At 38.5% G+C, this 21,985-nt stretch overlaps 1 long non-coding RNA gene across 1 annotated transcript in view; it reads left to right on the top strand.

Moving 5' to 3' along the window:
- The first annotated feature begins 255 nt into the window (after nucleotides 1–255).
- Nucleotides 256–21,985, top strand: part of LOC111272037 (uncharacterized) — a 57,896-nt gene continuing 36,166 nt past the window's right edge. The window contains exons 1-2 of the long non-coding RNA XR_002687280.2: nucleotides 256–541; nucleotides 2,348–2,534. This is a non-coding gene — a long non-coding RNA (uncharacterized LOC111272037). The remainder of the gene's footprint in view (nucleotides 542–2,347; nucleotides 2,535–21,985) is intronic.

Genomic DNA, 21,985 nt, shown 5'->3' with positions numbered 1-21,985 from the left:
CAATGCCACATCAAAACAATGTGTCGGCAATCTTTAGAACATCTTCAAAAATATTTGAACTGCTCAAGGAATCGAAAAATTACTGAAGTTGAAAACTTACGTAGGATCAACAAATGTATGTGTACATTAAAATGTTACATTGAAATACATTGTATGCGTGTGCGGTACACATGATCTTGCGTAAAGCGATACCTGATGCAGTAGTACATTTTCTGGCTTTGTTAAATAACAAGATCAACGTGCACATGGCAAACCCGTCGCACTAGACAAATCAGTACTACTACATTGTGATTACTAGTTTTATCCAGAAGTTTCTTAGATTGTAGCCACCTCATGACAGCTGATGCTTTCGGACAAGAATGCCCTCAACTTATAAATTATTGTTACTGCAGTAATGATGAAATGGTGCTAACCAAGAAAGAGAGAGACCCCGGATCAACCGAAGAAATGCCTGTCGACGGCAGCAACACTCCTGTCGTCGAAAACCGTTAAAACAATGTTGATGAAAAATTCTTCGAGTTTTGTTGTTTCTTCACCAAGGGTAAGCAGTATAAGTCTTCAAAACATTCGTAGATAAACTTCGTTTTGTGGTAAGAGCTAGTCATTTGAAACCATGTTCAATGGCAGTACCGGATAAAAAAAATTATTTTCGAAGTAGATATAAATACCCTTTATATATCAGTCATGAGGCCTCATATCTACGTTTTCTATGCACCTTAGCAAAAAAAGTGTGCCGGGTGTCCTTAAAGGGACAATGCGGTGCGGTGTTCGTCATATTTTTTCTACATCCATTGCGAGTACGTGCTTTGGATAGGAGTCTCCACCCAATCAGGCAGCTCCAGGTTCACGACTGTCAGGTGGTTTTAAATCATATCTACCTTGTAATGTGCTACCGGCATCACCATCAGGTCAAATTAGCAAAATACAGCCTCGAAGGTTTTAGGATAGAGTACGCACGTGTGCTGTATATGACTGCGGCGGCAATAGAAAAAGGTCCCACCTACTAACGGTAAATTGGTTATTAGATCGTCTTTTCGTAAGAACCCGACTGTAACGTGCAGGATCGTGCTTCGCAAACTCTTGGGCAGCCGGTAACTCGGATCCGCAATTTCGGGATTATTTTCGGTGTCCTACCTTTCGCCTAAAAAAAGGTTACTCTGCTGGTGAAGGTTACCTCACTGGTTACTTTTCCTGCACCAGCAGATGGTCACTGCTGCATTTCTCGGAGAGAGCACGTTAGGTGATAAAAGAGCGAGTTTATTAGCGAGAAACATTTTCTGCTATATAATGTTGGTCAAAAGGAAAGGCGAGTATCACATAAACCTAAAATCCTGCTTTTGAACTGAGCAGTTTATCTTCCACTGTTGAAATATATTTATACTTCTCCGATTCGATACATTTATGGTATCAATTCTGCACGAACTGTAGCACCGCGTCATTAACATTATTCACAAGCTTTTAGACTCCAGCCGTTACACGTCGAAATTATTAATTTTTATGTTTTTGTAACGCAACCTGCTTACACACCAGTAGATTTTGTAATACTAAAATGGGTTAATAACAAACAAAGATCACAGAGCAATATATATATATATATAATTTCTATTTTTTGATAAATTGAAAATTAGTCAATAATGTAAAACCTTCTACAAACATTACATTTGGTGTTGTGATACATTCCTGCAGCTTCAGTGGTGGCTTATGTATCTCTGTAGTTTATCTTTAAAATCTGCACAAGAAAAATATCCGTAGGAAATTTTCACTAAGATATGTTCTTGCATCACGATGATAGTAATGCACAGTAGAAAAAAATTTGTCATATTTACTAAAATTTTTCAATTAATTATACCTCGAAAAAATAGAAGGTTATATAAATGTTAAATAGTGTATATATTTTTTTAAGATATGTATGTCTATATAGGGTCTGCCAAAAATATATGCATCAATATATTTATATATATTCTCTATATATTAACATATACCTTCTGCAGCATTCCGCCGTTGCAACCTCGTTGCAAAACAGGAACTAGTAAATGTGGATTTATGCGAGAGTTGCCTTGATAGTATAAAGCTGTATAGCAATATACCATTGATATTGCTATACATATGTATATATATATATATATATATTAAAGAAATAAATGTAAGAGGTATTTATTCCTTTTGTGTTTCCGGATATATGTACAACGTAATCTGTATAAAGTCAAGAACGATCGACATCCTCTACACGAACATAGCTCATTTTTTCAACAGTGCAATTAAAACGGGCGTTTTCTTGACTTTTCCAACGTTTGTCGATACTTTGCAGCTGCGTGTTCATCCTAAAATTCTTCGGTTCGTTTTTCAGGTCATATTTTGCATCTAACTTCTCTGGTCAAGGACAATGGCTTTCTCGCTTAGCGCCCCTCCTCTTGTCCTAAGGAATGGAGTTTACGATGTATACCACTACAACAATATCGTACAATCAAGACGTTGTCACCCCAACAGCACCCATAACTATGAATTTTCTACAATCTGCTGCTTCATTACTGCAAGTAAGTTCTTGTTGCTTTCACGTTACTAACTTTGAGAGTTACTACATTATTCGGCAATGGCAATATTTGCATTGTAAAGACAATTCAGCTCAAACATCTGGCATATGAAGGAGGAAATATTCTCAATATTTGAGGAGTTGGTATATATATGTCATAAAATTGCTTTATACAACATAACACAAAATTCTAATAGTCTTTCATTTTAAAAAAATGAAAGAGTTGACATGCTTCCTGAAAACGCTCATAGTGGTCGAATATTTTTCACTTCACCTTATACGTTAAGGGGCAGACATGCGCAATCGTTCTTAGGAGGTATATCCTAATACCAAGCAAAAAATGGGATACTCTTTTAAATTTTTTCAACACACACCAAACAAATTTCTTACGTATTTAATTCAAGTATTACTAGCGCTGGATCACCACGAGATAAATCGAAAAATGCGTCAATTCAATCTGACTGTTGTTAAGCGTCAGCCTTATCGTACAAACTAAGATAAACCGAAATATAAAGTAAATTTCTTGTTTGTTTGGTGTTTATATCGCTGATCGTTAGTTAAAGTGTGTCCTCTATATTCCAAAACAGCGCGCAAATTTCGGTATTGCAAGGCTTTTGTACAAGTTTATACAGAACTTATTTCTTTTCACAATAAGACAAAGTTTGTATTAATTATCGCGAGAATAGATGTACGGCGTTCTGGTTTCTAATTAGTATTAATTTTCCATTTATTGCGTATATACGGGGCTCACAACAAGGTTAGCAGTGGACACATTTTAGTATGAAAATTATAATATCCTTACCAGCAGACGATTCTGACACTTTATTTACAACATTATGTAAAATAATTGTTCACATTTTATGCTTATATTTGATAATATGGTCCAGAAGATTGTGTTATATAAATAAAATGGAAACGAGGCAACGAAACTATATTAAAACAATATTTGAAATAATTTTTAAATTAGCACAAAATGGTCAAGCTGGCTTCTGACCAAGGTAAACAACACTGTAAACTTTAGCTGACATGCTTCGCCCTAATGATAAAAAGACAACATCTTTCTTTTTAATTTTCTTTCTTTTTAATTACTTATTACAAAACGCCATTGTGTAACGTAAATGTACATGGTAAATGTCTTAGTAAAGAGAGACACTGCCTGTACGTGTACTGTGTGTATATATATAATGAAACATACTAAGTATATATTTGTTATAAGTTAATTATTGTTAAGTGTACCCCGCAAACATCAAGATCCAACAGCTTTTAAATAAATTAGACTAAAAAAATGATTTTATGCCTGCCCTTTGCATTCCCATATGTGTTTCTGTACACATAACTTTCCGAAGTAAATGTAGTTGTTATCTTTGGCTTAGATAGGGAGAACAAGCATATCGGAGCCAATATTTGATAATCTTTTGCTCAATCTAAGTTGTAATTGAGGCACAGGTGACAAGGTTCGGCATTGTGATCCAGTTATCATTAACCAGACAGCGCGCTATCAATAGCCATGTGAATAGTCCACAAGCCTCTTGAAAAACTTCAGATAGCGGACTTTCGACTAGTATTTTGACGTAACAGGTTCTCTAGAAAACTTTTTTGTTAGTTAAAATCTTGTAACTTGCGTTTGAAATATATCAGACGCATTTCCAATTGGCCTGGAGTACACGGCTGGCCCATTCTTCACTGTTTTCAGACTTTTAGCCACTGGAGCATAATTCGGTAAGACGTTACATATGAAATGCCAATTTTGACTCCAAGCAATTTTTCTTGAAAAGCTTTGTCGAATGCCTTCTTATTCTTTGGGTTCCGACATCATATGACCTTCTTGGTGACCTCCAACATCAGCCTTCGTCCTTAGAATGTTAGCATCATTCACGTATCGCGCATTCGCGTAATGCTTTCTTGCCTGGTGTTTTCGCATATTTCAATAAACTTCCGCAGCGCTGTGGCCTTCGAGGGAGAAAAATTTAATCATTGCAATTTTCGAAGTAAAAAAATACATTTCATTTTGAATTAATATCTTCGGGAGTAAACACAACCGGTTTTTACCTAGAAGTTTCTGGAAAACTGGAGAATCTACCAATCAAATTCGTCTGCTAGCGGTGCACAGTTCGATAGCTATTTAGTTTCAAAGTCCGTCGCGTTCGCTTGAAAAGACCTAGTATTTTAGCTGCACGTTTCCTACCTCAAAGCTGCGCATAAACATCGATTTTACAATTAGAACAGCTGAAAATATCCATATTTATATATTTTAAATAAGCCTAAGATTTTGTATGACCCAATCAACGTCATTGTCGGGAGAGTCGATTTATATCAGTACCCACTGAACACATGGTAACAACCGCCATCAGTAACCGCGACATGCATTACACTCCAACAAGGCATTCATTTCTATAGTGGAAGGGTCGGTCTGCACGTGATCCTTTCGTGTATCCAATGTTGAATTATATAAACGTTTTTCTTTTTTTCTGAAATTGAGTGTCTGTGCATTTGTGTTTCTGTTGCTGGAATCGTCTACGTAGAGTAGCCACCTTTGATTGAGTTTCCTTCTGGGCTATTGGAGTTTTATTTTCAAGTAATTTGTGCGTGAAATCATGACTATCGTTTGACTATGTTTTCAGGGGCTAATTTTTTTATAAGGCTTGAACACTTTCGGTAGGCTTACGATAATGGACACCGAAGAGAAATTCCGAAAAAAAGTCTCCTTTATTTATGCTTCTGGTGTGAAATGGTAGGTTTTGCAGAAATTGCAATCCAATTGTTGGTACGAATGAGCTAGTTGAGGCCGAATAACCAGGTTACTGAAACATTTTAGTACAGCAAAAGCAGTAGGAATGATCAATGACTGGAATAGGAATAACCGCCCTTAAGATAGCGAAATTATTGAAACAAAATAGCTAACTACCTTAATCAGAAGACATAATTCCTGTAAATGAATGACTCTAATTGCATATTATAATGGATCGGTTGGAGAACTAATCAGATTAATTAATGGAATAGACTGACGAAATTACTTCAATGCAGTGGAAATGTCACTACATTTTGAGGCTACAAACGCATAGCTGGAACCGGACAGTTACTATTTTTCTAAGAAATTGTTTTTTTTTGATAATGTTGGACAATGGTGGCATTTTTAAGCTGCACGCGTTGATACGTTTTAAAATGGTTTTAAACAACATCTCAATCGCTACCAAATAGATAAGGAAGTTACGGTAGAACTGTTACTGGAATGTACTTCATACTATAGCCAGTTACTGGGATAGGACAATGGGACAACAGCACAAAAGTAACAAGATCACTTATAGGTGATTGATTGAAAGAGAAATTACTGTGACTGCGGAACTGTAACGCGGTAATGAAATTAGTGAAATAGGATAGCGGGAAAAATTACGTCAAGGTAACTGTAAAAGCATAGATATAGTTTGTCACTAGGATACGAATCACTGCGGCAGAGCAGCATAGTTGGCGGAACATGTTGTGTGAAGAATGATGTAGGAACAACAGATAGGGCAACTGTGTGCGGTAGATTGTACCTGGCCTAGGAGCTCAAATGACGCTTCCAACAGAGACGGTCATTGGAAGTAGTATTTACTTAAGGCACAGTTAAACATGGGAAGAGTTTTCGATGGTGTGTACTTGATGTATAGTTGAAGCCAGGCTTCCACTCAAATTTAATTGCATCAAGACAGCGCGTGCTGGTAAATACCGCAGTTTAGTCAAGGAGGATTTCTATAATGGGCCGCCCAAAAAGTCGGTAGGTCATTTTTCACTTACTTCGAATATTGGCCAACCGCAATATATTTTTTGGCTCGACCTTTTTGCAAAGTTTGGAGAGCATAACTTAAAGAAAAATTTTTCGACTTTTATTATCAGTCGAAGCTGCGAGGTTCTAGTATACTATTAATATGCAATAAAATGCAATATTCCGTATTTCGTACTGTTTTTGTTGTCAGTTTCTTCAGTCGGTATCAGGAGTCAATGCAAATAAAAATGTCTGGGATTATTTTTAAAATAGCTGCCATTTGGAATCTGTTTTTTACTCCCAGTACCAGTGTAACACAGAATTCACTTTCTATCATGCAAATAAAGATACACATTGATCATGACAACGGGATTTTCTCATGTAGACGCCTCTAAGAAGTGTTGGTGCTGCCAATAATGCTTAAAAGTATGCACTGAACGGCATCTGAGCTTCTTAGTTCTAGTAGTTATTTAACTGTGTACAGTTATAACTAATAATGGTGATAACTGATCGTAACGAGATTATACTACATAACAGTGTAAGGCAAGATACTGTTGAGACTCAGGCAAAATGTGGAGGTAATATAGCTGAAAGTAGCTGAAGTGACTAACTGACCAATTAATAAAATTAACAAATTTACACGAATATAATAAGGTGTAGTTAGTGGGACTTGAACAGGCATCCTACAGCTTTAACTACCCGGCGGTATATTTGGTGGACGAGATTTTACTTACACTTACTTCAAGAGGTTCAACAGCTGCAGAATGGCGGCTGACAGGCCAGCGGGAGAGTGTTATATACCCCCAGTTGGTCGAAACCGGAAATGGTAATTATACAATTACCATTTCCGGTTACACGTGCGTTTCGTTTACCCATTTCACCATAGAAATGTCTTTCTGCTCCTTCCTTTCGATACCTAGTCCAACCTTTCCGAATACTCTAGTAGTTAGCAATTACACACCGCTGCCGTCGCTCGCCTGAACGATACGTATACCGCGGGACTTTCTTCGCTACTTGCTTAGCGACACTCCACGCTGGCTCAGACCCGAGAAAGGGTTTTCGTGACATGTAATTGTGCTGGCACGAGGAACTCAGGGAACGGATTTTCCGGGCTAAAGCTCAGTGCGGGATTTGTCTCTTAGGGCCCGCCTCCGCTGCATGGGCCTTCTCCATTGCTTGGATATCAAACGGCTGAGCTTTTGAGTTAGCCGTGACCTCAACGGTACCTCTGACATCACGGTTTTAGACCCATGAATTGATTCGCATGGCGTTTTGCCCAGGGCTTTACTAAATGCAGTAATACAATCTCCAGAACGGAAGGGACCGGCAATTTCAGTAGATACACGAAGAGCAGTCTGTTCGTTTGCGGATAGACAACGGCGGTCGTTGATGTAACGAATGTTGGAGCGTGCCAGACACTGTCATACGCACCAGCCCCGGACATAGCTAGCATTATCGTGACCACCACGTCCATGGCGTCGTACTGCCTTTAAAGGAAAAAGAGCTTCCACAACCATGGCCCGGGCTGTTACGCGGCGAGCCGCAAAAAGCGAACAAGCATACGAACAGAAGTGCCTTTCCTTGTACGCGCAGCGGCCTCATAAAATCTAGGCCTATCCTTGGGAAAGAGCGCAGAGGGTGAATCTACGCCGGTAATTCTGTTTTGTTAGCTGTGAAATGCCACAACTACGGAGATGCTCTCGGATCCTTGTCCAGACGATGCTTTCCGGCACGTAACCAGACATCAATCGGTAGGCAGTCTTTGTTTACCTCGAATAGCTTTGGTGGCAAAGAACAATTACTGCGGGATTGCGGTATGAGAAACTCCGCAGCCCGGAGTGGTGTTGTGTGCCTTTTTGGTGGCAGAAATCGATTGGTTTCTGCATACTTTACTGGTAAGATGACCTAGTCGTTTCTCTAAAGCATGGTCACTATATACGGGCTTAGTAGCAAATACGATATCCGAGGTTAGCACCGTTGCTTATCGCCACTTTCCGAAGTGTCATTACGGATGCGACATTGCATCTGCGTCAAGCGTCCTGCCTTGTCGTTCCAGTGGCGCGTATCGAAGACATTCCAGTAGCCACTCTCCAGTTAGGTGCCTCTATTGCAGATGATCCTATGACCTCGAAGTGAATATTATGATGTAACTAAAATAGGCCAAGACAACAGTTTTTTTCCTCATTCACCGGGTGCCATGTAAATCTGCTAACAGCCACTCGTCAGGCCCTAGATGGAAAACACTCAGCCTCTCAACGCGTCGAGATCATCGTTAACCCTTCTATCTGTCTCCTTTCTACATTACCGATCTAATTTGCTTTAATCCACACAAAGACGAATCAAACAGTCCTTTACGTTGGTTTAGTCCGACATATACATATATGTTGGATATATAACTTAGAAACCCGCTAGTATATGTAATACATAAAGTGGGTTACTGGTCGACCCCACGTGGTTCTGCTGCTTCCGCAAGTTTTGTCGGGCGTGGTCTTCGTCACTACTACCATTTTGGTGAAGGACGAAGCCGTTGGTCGCACACCGAGGACATGTCGGCAAGGCCCTGGGGCTTTTATACGCTAACCACGTCTGAACCAGCAAGATAGCTTATTTACATTTTTGACCGTCATAATATACACGTTTGATTAGCTTGATTTCTTTCTAATATATAATTATGTAGCTTCTTTTAATGGCAGCTCCTACAGACAGCACTTCGGCACCATTAATTTTATTCCGCTTTTACTCTGCTGTTGCTGTCGTATTCTATCGTTCCTTTGTCGTCCTTCGTCACTTGTCATGCACACATAGAGTTTGTAGTCGTGCTAACAAGTGCCGAAGTGCGGTCAATGTAGAGAATCAGAAAATATAGTTAGACGGACAGAATCCATAGGGACGTCGTCCTATAGATAGAGTTACTATCCTTTACCGGCCAGTTTTGACAAGAGCGCTACGAATCTGAGTTAAAGAAAAGGAAGGTGAACGTACACAGCGAAATAGGAATCACTTCGATAAGTAGTGGAAATCCGCCGCGGGAATGAGGAAGATCCGAGAACTAAGAGAGTTTATCTGGAGTCGGAGAAATGTGTAATCGTAAGCTTTAATCTGTAGTTCATGAAATGTTTGTATTAGCAAGAGTATTGTGTTATAAAACTTTTGTATTGGAGAAAAAAGAAAACAACGTTTGTTGCAAATATAGAAATTGACTTTTTGAACAACTTGCAACATAACCTGTGGCTGCTTTATAGAAAAATATGTACACGTTTATAAAATTATTGAATTAGCGCTTTATTTGGGCATAATCTGTTCATAGTTTGCAGTCCTTGACTCACATATTTTAGCGGTTTTACAAGGTAATCTTCTGTGCAATTTTATATAAATAAGTGTTTGGATAACAGCGTTTATTCTGAAACAAAAATTATATCTCACAGAACTTTGAACTTTTGTTGAAATTCGTCGGTCAATTTGGAAAAAATGTCGTTCTTTAAGATATGTTTTACTCTTTATGTTTGAAAATGGAAGTTACTGTAAGAACCTGTACTCACAAAATAATGAGCGAAGATAAGTTGCGCAGAACCTTCGATACTTTGGTCATTCCCATAGAACTGCGTAACTCTCCGCACTTCTTGTAAATAATACTTGGCGTGATATTATCAAATAGCTGTACTGCAAGCGTGATAGCTTCCCTAAATATGGAAAGGCACTTTCAAGGGCGGCGTACGATATTTTTCTTTAGTTATCTTCGTTGACGTTTGGATCGCATCAAATGGAAGAATGGATTTTTAGGTTGACACTTACGTATTCATATGCTCTCAGTATGTAATAGAACGATTTGAAGAAATTCAACCCTAAAATTAAGCATGAGAAATTCAAGGTCAATTTAACTTCACGTATTACTACGATCCAAAATTACTTTTAAACGGAATAGTAGACCCGTTTATAAATGTACACGTTTCCAAGTTGGCAATCAAAATAGTCGCTTTATACAATTGATACATTTTCAAAGTTATTTGCTACATCATTTCTACATGTAAACTTTAGGATTTAGCTGTAGAATAATGCATTGGAGCACATAGGCACATTAATAGAAATAACCATTATAAGATATTTATATCCAAAGTGACATAAATGTCTGCTTAAGTAGAGCGACGAGTCAAGATCGTACCTTGTTGGCTTTTCGACGTGTTCAGGTAAACATCTAGATAGTGAACCTGTAGAAAACAATTCTTCGAAATATATTGAAAATACTGGTTAATCTTGGCAGGTTTTTGTTTGTTTTTTAAAGTTTTTTAAACAATTAATTTTTATGAACCGATATTAGTTTAATGCGACGTCGGTCCTAAGTGCAGATCTAAGTCTTGCCAGCTATAAGTTTGTTACCCCTTACCTATATATGTACACACTTTAAAGGAATTAATTATATTCAGACGCACAACCCACCTACTGACAGAAGAGTGAAAAATGCTTCTTCTAAGCCTTTGCTGATTTATACCGGTGCTAAATACTTATCTCACGTGTTTTATGTCTAACAAAGCTGCTGTTTCCAAATTTCGCTACTATACAATTACTATACTATACACCAAAGTAACGTATAAAAAAATACATTGAGACCCGGTCGGTGAACTTCAACTTCGACGACAAGGAAAACTCGCTAGCAGATAAACGCAAGTTGCTAGTCTTGCACTGCAAATTAAATTGCCGGTAATTGTTCAGTGTTTTCCGGAACAGTATAGAAACTATTAATTTGCCGAAGGAAATAACTGCGTTAAAATTTCACATTTCCCGTTTTCGAACATTAACTTCTGTCACCCTTTCAAAACGTATTTTATCCTTTCTTGTCGACAACCCCGCCTTATAAACGAGGTGTCGAAGTCAGTTTACTGTTTCGCTTAAGGATATTCTAGTGGCCTCTAAAAATGTGTGCGGAAAAGGCATTACAGAAGCTCAATTTACTGTCTATGGCCGTGTATGGAGACCGCTACAAATCGCGACACTCCTCGTGTGCTTGTTGGTGCTACTTGGGACACGGCTTTTTTGTCTGGCGCGGTGCGTGAGCGTTTCGCCTTGTGCGAGTGCTATGGCGCTATTTGATTTGAAATTTCAAACAGGGTCGTTTGTCGTCAATTTGTTGCCAATTCTGCCGCTTGACTAAGGCTGTTGATAGTGAAAACGTTTTCTTGTGGCGTCAGAACGAGTTTTAACAGCAGCGGAAAGCAATGCTGCAAGAACGAGAAGTCAATGCAAATTGATAAATGCGCTCAAGGGACACAAGTGCAGTTTAAAGTCTTCCATAAACATTAAGCGTTGTCTGGTGAATCCCTAAAAAGCAGAACGCTCATCTGTCTCAAAATGCTGGAATACTTCTCTGGAGCTCTTGAAAATGTCAACCACAGCTGGAGACCAGTTTACTTCTCGTTTTCCTTACCTTTCAATACGCGCTCAAATCTCAACCTCACTCAAAGCACGTACGAAGTATCATTCTATCTGATGTTACTCCTTAATATTTGAGTCGATTGACCATTCAAGTACGGAGATGCTAATTTATGTTTGTTTTTGCATGCATCCTAATTCCATGTATGCTAACATTTGTGCGTTGACTCTTATAAGCTTTAGAATTATTATTTCTACGTAAAGTTTGCCAATTAAGTTGAGAGAACCTACGGTAGCTTCTCTAATAATCGTACTACGATGCGTCTTTCGAGAATGCCAATTATAAAACTTTGGTATTAATATTACTATCTAATTGCATGGTTTAAGGTCAGATGCGGCGTAATTATTAACAGTTAAATTTAATGTACTCGGGTGTGTTCTTCTCTATCCATGGTTAGAGTGTACAGCGGAAACAATGAGGTATTCACATCATATAATATTTGGCCAATTGGTATTGGAGTCGTTGGTCACATTCGCAATTTAGCATACGATACCTTAAGATAAATGAAGCTAAAATGGTGCAGCCCCTTTAATGATCGGCAAGATCAATTTAACGTTTTTATAAGGGCATAGGGCACGGGAGTCTGACAGGAAAGCAAACTCATGTATAACGCAGCAAATGTTTCGGCACTGCTAGCTTAAATGAGCACAGAACAGAATACTGATTTTGTATTCTCTAGACACCTCTCCAATTAGAGGGAGGCAGGCATATGCGACTCCACGCGGATAGCCTCCTAAAAATGGATGTCAATTGCCTCTATTATTTAGTGTACAGCAATAGTTTGCATAAAAAGGAAGAGGGATAAAGCATGAGCTCGACATCACTGTCACATATAATGGAGTTTGTTAACTGTTTTAAAGAGCTTGATTTCGTAAACAAATATAGGTAAGGGAAACGTATATTTGACAAGACGTCCATCATAGTGCTCTGATCTGGAATTTCAAACAAGCGGAAGAACTTTGGCTATATGCACATCATGCAGAATAACAGCAGCACATGTGTATCGAGAATCATACATTTAATACGTTCCTTACTACACCATTTTATATTTAACTTTTTAATACCAACAAAAGCAATAAAACCCGATATATTCAGATTGTAGCCATTAAATTCGCTGCGAACGAAAGAACTCTGGCAATGCTGACACTGCTTTGCCCAACATCCGACAACTGTTCATTGTGGTTGCTACGTTTTCAAAAATAAGCATTTTATGCGGTTGTGAGATGCGTCTTTAAATTAGCGCAGAACATATCTAACGGCCGTGCTAACTGCCACACAGAGACTTACAATCTTTAAAATATCTTAAAGGAAAACCAATATTAGACTTCAGTTATTAGTAAGCTAAATATTTTGTAGACCAAGAGCGTAAAGTAGCCAAAAGACTTGAAATGTTCAAAAAGCACAATGTTTTTTTTCGGAATTATTTAGTCAATTTCGGCTAGTCAGTTACGTGGGTTCGTAACAACTTTGTCATTTATTATAAAATCGCTGGAATTTTATGCACACTTTATATAATTTCTTGGATCATAAAGAGATAATAGACAAGTCACTTGTATGAAACATGTATCGTCATCCATCCGAACTATTAAATTTGCGCCCCGTTATTCAATGAAACTGGCACAAGATTATAAAAAAAATCTCTAAATGAACTAGATAACCAAAATAGTTGTTATAACATCTTTTATTACTTTAGAATATTTCGATTCTCCTGTCATTGAGCAACAAATTGTGTCTTTTTGATTTTGACGGTTTGCATCAGTTTGTTATTATCCATTTTTTTAACTTGTATTTAACTTTACATACAATATCTATAACCTACGAACATGAAAATGTCATACATGCAACTAGCACTGTACGTAGCATATTTTTTAGTTTACATAATTTACAAAAATTCGATATTTTATCATCATTAGAAAATGTGTTTTTCGCGTTTTTCTGAGATATTAAATCCTTTTAGACCTAGTCTCACAGATCGTTGATTTGGTACTCTCAGAACACTTAATTATTTCTGAAAAAATTTATGAAGACTGTGGGCAAGCGTTGCTTTTATACCAAATTTTGCTTTGCATACAATAAACTTATTTTAAATAATTTCTTAATCAGTTTAACATAGTACCGCATTAGTCCTAAACGAAAGCCCAAGAGATGAAGTATTATAGACGCTACCTGCGAATCGATAGGATCATATAATATATGTAACTTATGTCGTAGGGTTTAACGTCACAGAATAAGTTAGCGCTGACAACCTTTTGGATCACAGTAGCGAATGGTATCCTGAGTTGCCACCATTTTCAAGGGAAGCCCTAAGCGTTTACTCAAAGAGGACTGATATGTCAAGCCAATAGCGGTAAGCCTTAATTTATAAGATTAGTAAAGTAATGATAAAGAAACATGTAGAGACAATTCTGACTATTACTCAGGTTATAAAGTCACACAAAAGTGGCAAAGAGGCCATGGCTCGTGTTTTTCATTTTTATTTTAATGCTAATGAAAACATACACGGCAGTAATCAAATTAAACCACTATATTATATTCAGCACCATTCTAAGCGACTCTTACCTCAGTGCTGTGAAGGCCGGATGCGGCACCTATACGTTTTATTAAACGTATCACTATGATTTAATATTATTGGTAGCGTCACATGCAGAATATAACATAATGATCGTTGTATATCAACGCTCTTTTAGTTGGAGCTACAAGGGCTCTTGAAAGTCTCATAATCCAAAGTATGGCCTTGGCGCTTAGACTACGGCATCTTAGCGTAAATCTTACATGTGATCCTTAGGCATATGAAAATTTCGTAACATCGAGGCGAATATGGTATGAGTCAACGAGTTCAACTGTAGATTGCTTACCATGTCTGGATCAAACGGAAAGCGTTCCAGTGATAGCGCTAAACCTTTTTATTAACGTTATTATTCTACACCGCGAAGGTGTGAAGAATCGGCTTCTGTTCTATCGCAGCCGCCTGAACCTTTTTAACTTCCGCTATTTTAACTGAACTTTATATACATAACGGAACTGTTTTTCCGAAATGCAGCCTGGACTACTGAATACAGCGGCTGTCTTAACTGTTTAGATGCTAACCAACGTTTGAACACAAGTTATCGCTGCGCCACACTTTCAATATGGCCACATCAGAATTGTTCCCTCTTGTTTGTACCATCATCTCAGCACTTCCCATACGTTGAGTCTGCAGTTATCACCGTAAATATCTTGCAAGATTTGGTGCCGAAACTGTCGAGAATGTCCACGAAGCAGGACTATATTCGGCAAAGTTTTATAAATTGATCGACCATTTAGCAGACTTACGACAACGACATACTTTTTCGAAATTAAAAAAAGACGCTCGCGGCATTCGATCTGTAAATATATAAACAGCTCGATGCTATTCTGTTCGCAACTAAGAGCTGTGCTCAAGTTAAAACCTAAGCGGAGGCCACGCTGTCCAGCAGAGGACATCGCCACTGGGAGTCGTACCCTCAGCGGCTAAAAGAACAAAGGGTGACATCTATGAAACGGTGGTGTTAGCGATGTGGCTGATCAGGCAACAGGACTTAGGCACATCCCAGCTAGGCCTAAATCTACTAGATAGCATGACACTAGCACTCTAGTCACCATTTCCATGAAAGGCTGCAGTACGGACGATATTCTTTCGCAATGTTATGCGTCACAGAGTGTAACTGAGATGGCGAATATGCCTTTACCAAAGTAAACGATTCTGTGTCTTTTACTGCAGGATCTCTAAAATAGAATTAAAAGTTTTCTTCCAGAAAAATGAATATTAGCAACTAATGCTGACCCGTCGGTTGTCGAGATAAAAATTTTCGCTGGGAAGTCTGGACGTCTGAGCTATTAAAACTCATAAAGTCAAAGAAGCGCCTTCTGCCAGATTATGATTACTTATTATTTTTTACCATTATTTGAATATAACTTTTAATTACAGTAATTTTAAACTTCCTACTGCCGATTCATACTAACTAAATAAAGTAATCTCAGCTTTAAGAAGTTTTACTTCAGACAACTATTGGAATTGCTTTCTAGCAAGTGAAAGAAGATTCTTAAAAATTATTCCTATTTTTCAAAACTATCTGCCGATATTGCTTGCCCATCCCTATGATTTTCTTTGTTCTTGACATTTGTAGTTTTACAGTTATTATGGAGTCCCATATCCATTTATGGCAACTGACAGCAAAGGTAAAATTAATCTTTACGTGATAGATACACCCTGCATGAATTAACTGTGTATACAATTCATTGCCTAGACGTGAATTTTTTATATGGTCGCCAGACACCGGGTAACGCTTGACCCCAATATTTTCCATCCCGAGACCAGCTGTATTTAGCGGGCTCTTTATGTTTCGAGCGACTCACTAGGTTACCACGGGTACATTTCTGTTGGACTATCGGACCTTTTTACCGGTTGGGCCCTTGTGTGCCCTCATAGAACGCCGTTTTGAAGCTGAATTACATGCAGATTTACCGCCTTTCCAGCGTCATTGTTCAAAAGATTGATTTATGTGATACGCTATTTTTTCTTGCAATTTGAGATTCCTAAGCTGTCTCAATTCGCCTTTCCATATCCATCTATATATACCACTCTATATAAAGGCGCAAAACCAATAAAAAAAATCAGAATAATTTAGGATATTCAAATGTATTGCTTTATTCCTTGCAGATTAAAGCGAGTGCTCCAACGACCTTTTAAGGATTGTGTAACTATTATTGGTCTTATCGCACCTAAATCTCTTGCTTCTTTGAGTAAATCGATGCTTTCGTGATGTACGCTATCTAGAAGAAACGAAATTACATAGTTAAAATCTGTCAAATACGGCAGTTGCTCACTATATCTTGCCACTCGATTCTAGGCGTAACTTTAGATCCTCTGTGCGATTTTAGATTGTCATCAAATGAGTAAAAATTTTAAAGTTCGTATGTACTCACTGCATTTACCTAACAAATACCTAGCTAGGACGCAAACCTTAGATAATTAAAGAGCTTTCTGAACCCCAACCATATAATCATAATAATTTTACCAGTTTTCGAATCTACCATGAATTCTAGAAAATGATTAACTTCACGGGGACAAGAACTTAATATCTATCCCATCTACTTAGCAAAACCCGTTCACAGTTAAAATGGACCGCTCGCATTGTCTATTGCTGGTGGACCATGGATTAAACAGATTCCTGATCACAGAAAACTGACTTCAATCTTAAAATCTCGAAACAGTAATATCTTCCATAAATCTAACCCTAGCAGCATTTGCCTCGAATACCTAGGCATTTTGCTTTATACTTTTTTAAAACCTTTTTTTTTTATTGTTTTCGATAAAATTTTGAAAATGTTAACGACCTATATATAGATATACACATTCTCTCTACCCGTGAAAAGTAACAGAATACGACCGCCTTGGATAAAGTATACGAAGTGAGACGTTGCCGCGTGTTTGCAGCCGGATGTTTACCTTATAGTTACCTTATAGCGGAATGTTTACCTTATAGAGAAAGTTTTAAGTAGAGAAATTGTAGTAGAGTAGTTTTGTAAAGCAGTACATTACTTGGGATTTTATGCTGTAGTCGAAATGAGGGAACAATCGACTAGACAGGCCTGGAGTCACTATCTCTTTTTGTGTTTCTAAATGTTCTTAGCTGCAAATGCGGCCCAGCTTGCTACAAACGGAAAAGCAAGTATTATCATGGACGTACCACAAGAAACCTACATTATACTTAACGGGCCGTAACAAGCATCCAAAAAATGCACCTGAATTCTAAAATTGAAACCTTGAACAGTGAAATCTTTTTGCTAATTGTCACATCGGATTTAGCTATTCGAGAACGTTCCCTATACTGTGTATACAGTATCGCGTATATTCAGGGGATAGAATAGAGTGTTATGGATAACTTTTAACTCTTTTGAACACCGCGCGTTATTATTGTCATTTATATACTAGGCTTAGTCTAAATGAATCACCGTAGTTAATTACGATATCACGACTCTTAATTTGGTAAATACCAAGAATAGAGCATGCAAAGCCATAGGAACAAAAAATTATGTTGGAGCGCAGGGTGGAACAAATGGAGCCCAAACCAATGCATATGTCACCGTTATTCAAACTTCAGGTATTTCAGTGATAAGCTGTGCATTTTTTGGATTCAGTGAATAACTCCCACAAAAATAGAAAATTTACACATTAGATTACACATTACACATGGATGCATAAATAATACGCCATAAAAAGAACAGACAATGACTGATATTTCGATTCAACTTTGAAATTTCGGTACTAGAAATCTGCTGGCCAAACTCGTCATTCACAAGCTACTGGGAAAGCTAGTTACTCAAGAAAAGGATCTAGCAAGGCCTTTTTGTTTAGCCTGGTAAGTAGTCTTTATGATATATCTTTGGGCATTTTTACTGTGTGTTTATTCTTATCTATCGCAAAGTTAAGCAACCATATTTGTCCGTGTAAGTTCTAACTAGGGTTTGTGCACGGAACCAAATGATAGATCATAGACAAAGGACGACAAGATAAAAATAGATTACCAGCAAAAGCGAAACCTTACGAATTTTGTTGCTATGTGACCATTACACTATATTTAAGTGAACTCTTGCTCACCGTCTACCTAATTTACCCAAGGCACAACTACGTGAAAAGGATTGTAATAGTACGCAATTTATAGACGTTCAATAGGACGCTGCAAATGCATGGCATATCACATAAATGAGAAGTTCCCTTTAAACGAATCCATCGCGGTGCCACAGAAATATAGATAAGAAATGAGAGGGATTCGTCCAATAAGCACAGAAAAATCTATCGAGTATACATACAGGAGAATGAAAACGCTTGCAGTTATGAAGAATATTTAGCTGTAAAGGAAAACAAATCGAAATAAGCTTACTTTGTCCTTACCTTCAAGATATTAAAGTTAAAACAACTCAATGGGGTTCATGAGTCGCCAACGCTCCTGATTTAGAGATTATCAAATACTTCTGAAGCATGCTGGTAATAAAAAGATATCGGTGGTCGAGACTGCGCATAATCTTGAATCTTAAAGTGGCGTCTTGCAATCCGTTAAAAGAATGTTTTTGTCATCTACACTGCTCCATCGGAAGTCGATAGAGTTTTCATTTTCTCTTCTAAGATTCTGCTAATTATTTTGGTTAATCTATTTTGCATAGGACCCAAAATTCCTCTAGCATTCTGAACAGCTTAGTTTAAACGTCAAGTAGATTAATCCGTGCGTCTTAAATTCACGGAGGAATGCCAACTACGAAAACATATTCCATGCAAAGGCCCTGAGGTATAGTAGTAATCCAAACTTGATCTCCGTCCTTTATGTGCTGGATGGGCTAGCTGCTACTTTAGGCAAGATCGAAACGCAGTTAGAAAATTAGCAGTCGCTACCTAGACAAACGCGGCAGCTTGTGCTTTACGTGATGCGGACAAAATGGACACTTATGGGCGAATCTCCTTTAAAGCAGGTATGCCTCACCAGCTCGGATGTAACCTGAAAAGCTAGAAACAGACTCTGTTCGCCAAAGATTCCACCTGTCACAAAATCTCATAAAACTTAACGTCCTTGCTATTTATTTATTGTTTTTTTTTCTAAGCTTACAACTTTTTGTCTGCGGCTCTGTTAAAAATTGCGAAATTGAACATACGGGGATCGGCGAGTTAAGAGATAGAACTGACAGGGTTTATTGCGAGACGCGATGCCGATATACTGATACTGCAGGCGATTTAAACAAACTCCTTGCTTATCTTCCCTCTGTACGACGTAAAAGCCATTTTACTACATAAACCCCGTCACAACCAGCAAAGACATTTTCAAAGAAAGCTTCTTATTATCATCAAAAAGAATATTTCTGGGGTCATGTCTATACGGAAAACGTGCAAGGTTATGGCTCCTGCACACAAGCTACTGGCAGTACGCAGTTTGCTGTGTTTTCGTATTAAAAGATATTGATGCTGCCGGTCTACTTTAAAGAGTGGAGCAGTGGGTTCGCAACGTGCATATAGCAATAACCATAGGCAATTTCCAGATGGCAAGACACATAATCCGGGGTTGCGGTCTGAACTAACAGTCCTACAGTCAAACGGTCCATCGCCCGAACGGACAGCATTGGCTTGCACTTGGGGTGGTCAGATATAACTTAGGGGGCGATATTTCTCAGAGTGCATTTCAACGAGCCGACGAAAGAGGATTTACTGATAAAGCCTATCTTGCTCTTGCCTATTTTGCGCAAACCCGCTAATGATCAAGGCTTCCGTAAAGAACTACTATATAGACAATCTGCGATACGAAAACACGCACGCGATATTTCCATCCAAAAAGGAGATGTATCCCTAAGACGTATTCAAGCTACAGCACTTGCTGGAAACCTGTCAGACAACTCTAATTTCTACACGAAGTAAGACACACATAGAATCATATATTCTTCTTTTACTAGGTGAGGGTACCTGCGGGCCGACTTTAGCTGAAAACGCACTTCAAGGAAATAGAGACGAGTAATTTGTAGTTCTCTACGCAGCCCGGGTCTCAGGTCTGCCTACGGCAATATTCTTCGTGGGTTGTGCTTGTACAAAATTAGTGATTTCACCTCTGCAGGGTAATCTGTTTAGAATGACTTGTGCATGTCTTCCAAAAGTGTCGCACATTTTTTCACTTTGTTACGGGTATTCTGGGGTATGACGCGTCCAGAACGAAGGGGCGCCTATCTCTAGTGAGATCTTTTTCCCGGTTTGTGCATTCTCCTCTTAATTATTATTGTATTCGTGATGATGCAATGGGAAGATACTCTTCCATTACTGAACGCAGGCGATTTATCATGTCAGTGGCTGAGTCCATGCGACCTTTCCGTGACACGTATGATCCGAGCCCACTTTGAACTAGAGTAGTAGCGTGGACAAGATAAACAAAACGCAGCGAACAATGGCTACGTGAGCCCTCTAGACCTATAGAACAGTAAGCACGTCAGCGTCCCTAGTCCTGATTGGAGTTCTCTCGTGGGGCCTCAAAACCAGGAAGAAACGAAAACAGGGCCACACAAAGTGGGCAGAGCAAAACACAACTCAAACAGAATGTCAAGAGGGTGGTCCGTTACTCAAGCAAACGAACATGTGGTCCAAATTAGAGATTAGGTATCAGGAATCACTCAGAGGGTGCGGTGGACTACTTTCTAACCCAAGTTCTCACAGAATATGACGGTTCTCAATCACATCTACACAGCTTTGGCTTGGCCCCGTTTCACCTTTGTGTTTACTGCGACTAGGGATTAGAGGAACGTGCTACCGACACCTTGCTGATATGTCAAAGGTTGGATGATGCACGGCACAATGGCGGAACGCAAACTTGGATGAGGTGGCGGCCACCCTAAAGCAAGCTCTTCCTCCTATCATAGCAGACAGCCTGAAAGGACTTCTCGAATTCATATGCGACGCGACAAGTGGAGGGCCTATTGAGGTTTCAATGGTCTCAAAGGATCTCAAAAAATAAAAGGAAAAATTGCCTAAGGGGGGCAGATGGCAGCAAACAAAGGACACCACAATTAGACTGAACTTACAGGTATTAAGATTTAGAGCGCTTGACGATGTGATTCCAACTATTTGGTTAGGTAACCGTCTGCTACGTTTGCTGTCGATTTGTAGTATTGTTAACTTTAGACCTGGGCCTGCAGAGGGTAAATTTGAAGAGGGAAGGTAGTTTTAGTAGGCGCAGAAGTCTAGAATGCCAGTTCGGTCTCCACTGGATAAGCCACTTATTTATATAGGCGTCAACCCTTATATCGTAAAAAAATTGATGCCAAGGAGACAATTGGTGCGATGTTTAAATTGAGAAGTTCGACTCGTTGTGAAAATTTGAGAAGTCTACCAATAGTTTTCACGGATTTTTATTACTGACTACCGCTACTATTATCTTCTTTTTTTTACGATGTAACATAAATAAGGTGCTAATTTTTTGTTCATGTTTTTTTTGGATGTTACAGTTGTTGGGTAGAGGTGGCGATGTACTCATAAATGTGGGGTTCTTGCTCGGTTCACCTATTATAACTAATTTGAGTTTTCGAAATCAAGTTGAATAACCAGAAGGGTATTATGACGATATACCATAGGTAGTATGAATTTGCGGTAATGTGGCAGTTTTGAGCCCGCTAAGGTTGATTACCAGGTAAATAAAACCGAGCTGTAAATCGAGTTGGATTATAATGCCTTTTAATAAACCGTTAATTCGCTTAATCTTAAAATATCTTTCTTATAACCATTCCATCGTCCTGCACAAATTGT

This window comes from Varroa jacobsoni, unplaced genomic scaffold, assembly GCF_002532875.2.
Source record: "Varroa jacobsoni isolate VJ856 unplaced genomic scaffold, vjacob_1.0 contig01470, whole genome shotgun sequence".
NCBI classification, from domain to species: Eukaryota; Metazoa; Arthropoda; class Arachnida; order Mesostigmata; family Varroidae; genus Varroa; species Varroa jacobsoni.
The sequence above is the reverse complement of the archived record's forward strand: the minus strand, read 5'-3'. Positions and strand labels throughout refer to the sequence as shown.